This window comes from Colobus angolensis, unplaced genomic scaffold (genome assembly GCF_000951035.1).
Source record: "Colobus angolensis palliatus isolate OR3802 unplaced genomic scaffold, Cang.pa_1.0 Scaffold3, whole genome shotgun sequence".
In the NCBI taxonomy this organism is placed as follows: Eukaryota; Metazoa; Chordata; class Mammalia; order Primates; family Cercopithecidae; genus Colobus; species Colobus angolensis.
In genome coordinates this window covers 19,588,908-19,594,907 of record NW_012116265.1, presented here as the reverse complement: position 1 = coordinate 19,594,907, position 6,000 = coordinate 19,588,908, and positions in this window count along the sequence as shown.

Genomic DNA, 6,000 nt, shown 5'->3' with positions numbered 1-6,000 from the left:
GATCTTTGTTGGTTTAAAGTCTGTTTTATCAGAGACTAGGATTGCAACTCCTCCTTTTTTTTGTTTTCCATTTGCTTGGTAGCTCTTCCTCCATCCCTTTATTTTGAGCCTATGTGTGTCTCTGCATGTGAGTTGGGTCTCCTGAATACAGCACACTGATGAGTCTTGACTCTTTATCCAATTTTTCAGTCTGTGTCTTTTAATGGGAGCATTTAGCCCATTTACATTTAAGGTTAATAGTTATGTGTGAATTTGATCCTGTCATTATGATGTTAGCTGGTTATTTTGCTCATTATATAGCTGGTTATATTTGCTCATTATGTTGATGCAGTTTCTTCCCAGCATCGATGGTCTTCACAATTTGGGATGTTTTTGAAGCAGCTGGTACCAGTTGTTCCTTTCCACGTTTAGTGTTTCCTCAAGGATTGAGAACTGCTGCCAAGGTTTTGGCTTAATTGTGCCCAAGGTTTTGGCTTAATATGTGCCCAACATAGTCTGTGGCACATATTAGGTGCTCAAAAAATATAGCAAATATGAATTAAATGGATAGTTGAACAGTCCAAGGAGTGGGTGAATATAAATTTATGAAGTTTGGCCCTATGCAGGGCCCAACATAGTCTGTGGCACATAGTAGGTGCTCAAAAAATACAGCAAATATGAATTAAATGGATAGCTGAACAGTCCAAGGAGTGGGTGAATATAAATTTATAAATTTTGGCCATGAACAATAATGATGCTAACAATATAACAATTAAAAACAATAAAATAGGCATCACTGGTGTTCAACTAAGTTTTGGGATGGCGAAGGAGGCAAGAAGAGAGGTACTGGGGTGAAAGGCAGATTAACAGGATTAAAGGTGGGGACATAAGAGGCAGTAAGTCTCATTTTTTGGTTAGATGCAAGTGGGCCCTGTTCTGTCTCCCTAGAATCCCTAGGGCTGAGGGTGGAGAGGTGGATGGGGTGCCACAGGAAGAACCAACAAGCCTGGTGATGAGAAAAGGGTTGAAATAGTCTACAGTGAGTTGAGGGACTGGTCTTCCTGAAGTCCCGTGGTCATTATGCTTGGATGAGGAGTCGAAGTCCCACTGCCTTCCATTCTGGACAGCACTGAGCTTGGTGGAACTCAGAGAGCCTGGTGGAGACCCTGCTCTGTAGAGGATTCGTCAGCTGCATGGCTTTGGGTGGTCATTTCAGCTCTCTGGTGCTGACTTCCACCACTCATGAACTAGGGGCAATCATAGCTGCCAGGCTTTCCTTAGGGATTGCTGAGAAGATCGAATAGAAAAACTTGTGGAAACATCTTTATGGAGGTGGGAAGTCCTAGGCATTCACCCTGTCCTCAAAACCCTTCCCGCCCCAACCTCAACTTCTGGACCTTGGTTAAACCCCTTTCTCTGCAGGGCCTCAGTATCTGGCCACAAGGCGATGGTGGCGTAGGCTTTGTCTTTTTAGCTTCTCCCCAAACCTGACCCTCACCTCTGCTTGTTGAGAGCAGGAGAGGAAAGGAAGCAATTATTTTGAGCCACCTTCTTAGTGTCTGGCACAGTGGGGATCACAGAGTTGAGGCTTAGACAAAGCTGTTTCTGGTGTCCAAGTTTCCAGAAGGGCAGGGCCAGAATGGCAAGAGCCTGAGAGGAATCATGGGGAGGGTAAGGAAGAATTGATTGGCAGCGTGGCGCTTGTGGGGCCATTTCCTGGGATCTTCCAGATGAAATACAGATAAATTTAAATCCAGATAATTTAAATTTCAGAATAACAACAATAACATTTTTAGTGTAAGTGTGTCCCAAATCCTGTCCCGTCCAAATGTCTGTCCTGTATTTTTGTTTGCTAAATTTGGCAACCTTATTATTGCTATTTGAGAATGTACTGGACATCCTAACTAGGGTAATTAGGCAAGAAAAAGAAACAAAAGGCATCCAAATTGGAAAGGGAGGGTAAAACTATCTGTATTTGTAGATCGCATGATTCTGTATCTAGAAAATGCCAAAGAATCTCCCCCTAAAAACCCCACTAGAGCTAATAAACAAATTCAGCAAAGTTGTAGGGTAGAAGATCAATACACAAAAATCAGTTGTGTTTGCATATAACAGCAATGAATAATCTGAAAAGGAAATTAAGAAAACAATTCCGTTTACAGTAGCATCCAAAAGATAAAATACCTATAAATAAATTTAACCAAGGAGTGAAAGGCTTGCACATTGAAAACTACAAAACATTGCTGAAATAAATTAAAGAAGACTTAAATAAATGGAAGGACATCCCATGTTATTGATTGGAAGACTTAGTGTACTTAAGATGACAATACTCCCTAAAGTGAGCTACAAATTCGATGCAATCCCCATCAAAATCCAAGTAGCTTTTTTTTTTTTTTCTTTTTGGCAGAAATGGAAAAGCTTATCCTCAAATTCATATGGAAGTGCAAGGGACCCTGAACAGTCACAGTATTGAAAAGGAAAAACAACACTAGATAACTCACACTCCTCAATTTCAAAATTTACTTCAAAACTACAGTGATCAAAATGATGTGGTACTGGGATAAATATGACATATAGACTGATGAAATAGAATTGAGATTCCAGAAATAGACCTAGAATGTCTATGGCTAGTTGATTTTTGACAAGGGTTGCAAGACCATTCAAAGGGGAAAGAATAAAGTCTTTGACAAATGATGTTGGTACAACTGGATAACCACATGCCAAAGAATGGTGTGGACCCCTACCTCACTCCACATGTGCAAAGTAACTAAAAATGGATCAACAATCTAAATATGAATGCTAAAACTATAAGCAGAAAACATAGCGGTACATCTTTATGACTTTAGATTTGGCAAAGAAGTCTTAGATTTGACACCAGAAGCATGAGCAACAATAACAAAAATAGGTTCACTGGACTTCATAAAAATTAAAAAGTTCTGCACATCTAAGGACGATATCTACAAAAGGGAGAAAAGATTTGCAAAGTAGAGGAGTTTAATATTCAGACTAAGGACTCTTGCAACTCAGCAACTTTGATCATTGCTGAGGAAGGAGAAGAGGGGGAAATGGGGGAGCGATTGCTTAATGACTGGGGTGTTTTAGGGTGATGAAAAAGTTTTGAAACTAAGAGGCAGTGATTGCACAACACTGTGAATGCACAAAATACCACTGAATTAAAATGGTCAATTGTATGTTATGTGAATTCCACTTCAATTAAAAAATACATCTGGCTAGGCTGGGCTCAGTGGCTCACGCCTGTAATCCCAGCACTTTGGGAGGCCAAGGCGGGCAGATCACTAGGTCAGGAGTTCGAGACCAGCCTGGCCAACATGGTGAAATCACGTCTCTACTAAAAATACAAAAATTAGCTGGGTGTGGTGGCAGGCACCTGTAATCCCAGCTACTCGGGAGGCTGAGGGAGGAGAATCACTTGAACCTGGGAGGCTGTGGCTGCACTGAGCTGAGATTGTGCCACTGCACTCCAGCCTGGGTGACAGAGCGAGACTTTGTCTCAAAGCAAACAAACAAACAAACAAACCATCTGGCAGCCACACCCACAGGGCTCCTCCCCAGCTCTAGGCTTCATTCTCCCCAGTCCACAATCTGGGACTTCTACCTTGGAAGTACGGAGTAAGAGTCCATGCTCACTTCCTAAGCAAAAGATAACATTCCTGTTAGGTGGGAGCATGGCCAAACATTCAACTACAGTGCCTACCAGCCCTTCTCTGGGTCCTCAGGGACTGCTAGAAACAGGACCACCCACAGTCTCTTCCCTAATTCGATGATTTTTTTTTTTTTTTTTTTTTTTGAGACGGAGTCTCGCTCTGTCTCCTGGGCTGGAGTGCAGTGGCCGGATCTCAGCTCACTGCAAGCTCCGCCTCCCAGGTTCACGCCATTCTCCGGCCTCAGCCTCCCGAGTAGCTGGGACTACAGGCGCCTGCCACCTCGCCCGGCTAGTTTTTTGTATTTTTTAGTAGGGACGGGGTTTCACCGTGTTAGCCAGGATGGTCTCGATCTCCTGACCTCGTGATCCACCCATCTCGGCCTCCCAAAGTGCTGGGATTACAGGCTTGAGCCACCGCGCCCGGCCCCCTCGATGATATTTTATTTATTTATTTATTTATTTATTTTGAGACAGGGTCTTGCTCTGTCACCCAGGCTGGAGTGCAGTGGCACAAGCATGGCTCACTGTGGCCTCGACCTCCCGGGCTTTTTAGGAGCAGTTCTCCTACCTCAGCCTCCTGAGTAGCTGAGACTACAAGCACGTGGCACCATGTCTGGCTAATTTTTTAATTTTTATAGAGTGGGGGTCTCGCTATGTTGTCCAGGCTGGTCTCCGACTCCTGGGCTCAAGCAATTCTCCCGTCTCAGCCTCTCAAAATGCTAGGGTTACAGGCATGAACCACTGAGCCTGGGCTCCTCATTTATTTATTAGATACCTCCTATGCAACAGATAAGGTCCTGGCTCTCAGGTTAAGTAAAATCTTGGTGGGAGAGGAGATGGGAACAACTGAAACACAAACAAACTAAATAATATGCAACGTTTAACTTGGATGTCTGTACTAAGTGGAAAGCATAAGTAACAGTGCCTGGAGGAGGGAGGCAGCTTCTGAATGATGAAGACGAAGGAGGAAGAATTCCTGAGAGGGAAAGGCCAGCTTAGAGTCAAAAACACCCAGAACAAAGGGAAGGAGAGAATTGGCTCTTGGGAAACAGGGGTGAGTGGGCAGAGGATGAGGCCAGAGCGGGTGGTGGGGCCTATGAAGGCAGGCGAGGAATTTCGGCCACATTCTGTAGGCCACAGTGAGCAGTGTGGTAGGTGTAACCTGGGGTGGCCCTCAGGGGTTCTGACCAGCCCCGAAGTTGTGTATAAAATTGTGTGTGCAGGGGTGCATTTTCCTCAGGGAGGGTCTTCAGCTGCTGTCAAATTATCAAAGGGGTCCGGGGCCCCAAGAGGGTAAGAGGTCAGTGGTTAGCCGAGCTGGTCATTGCTGCTCTGTCCTGGCGCCCTGGGTTCCCCTCCTCTTCATCACTCAGTTCCAGGGGGACTCAACTCTGCTCCTCAGCATTGTGCTGGTTCCAGGTCACGTTTGCTCCCTGAGCCACCTGTTCTCCACCTGCCTTTATCCCATGCTCCCTGCCCAGGGCTTCCAGGAGCTGCCCCGCAGCCCTTACCACCTGGGCCACCTCCGCATCGGTCATGGGTTGTTTAGCTCCCTTGTGAGAGTCTGTGGTTCTCCTCTCCATGGAGGACCACAAGGATGGCCTCCTTCTCCTAACTGGCTGCAGTCTTGTTCCACCTCTCCCCTCTCCCAAAGCAGTGATCAGATGTCACCGATGAGTGATGAACAATATCCCAGGTGCCAAATCTGAAGTCACTTCAGGGTACCTCCTCCACCTCCTCCTCATTTTCTGAAAAGCTCTCCTCTCTTGACCCCCATGACATTGTGCCTGCATATCTGGAATCTCCTACCAACATTCCTGCTTTTCTGTTTCTCTTTCTGGCTTTTCTGTGCTTTTCCTTTTCTTTAAAATGGTGAGTTTTAAAAAATAGGTAATGTATGCACATGGGGAAGAAAAAAGGTCAAACAGAACAAAAGAGCATCTACTGAAAGCTACTTCTTCTTCCTTTCCTGATTTTCTTCTTTTCTTGCTTTCCTTTTTTTTTTTTTTTTTGAGATGGAGTCTTGCTCTGTCATCCAGGCTGGAGTGCAGTGGTGTGATCTCGGCTTACTGCAACCTCCGCCTCCCAGGTTCAAGCGATTCTCCTGCCTCAGCCTCCCTTGTGGCTGGAATTATAGGCGTGTGCCACCACACCCAGCTAATTTTTCTATTTTTAGTAGAGATGGGGTTTTGCCATGTTGGCCAGGCTGGTCTCGAACTCCTGACCTCAGGTGATCTACCCTGCTCAGCCTCCCAGAGCGCTGGGATTACAGGCATGAGCCACTGCCCCCAGCCGCTTTCCTGATTTTCAGTTACCTGAAATCTCTGCCCAGGGGTGGGCCACTGTTGTTACCATCC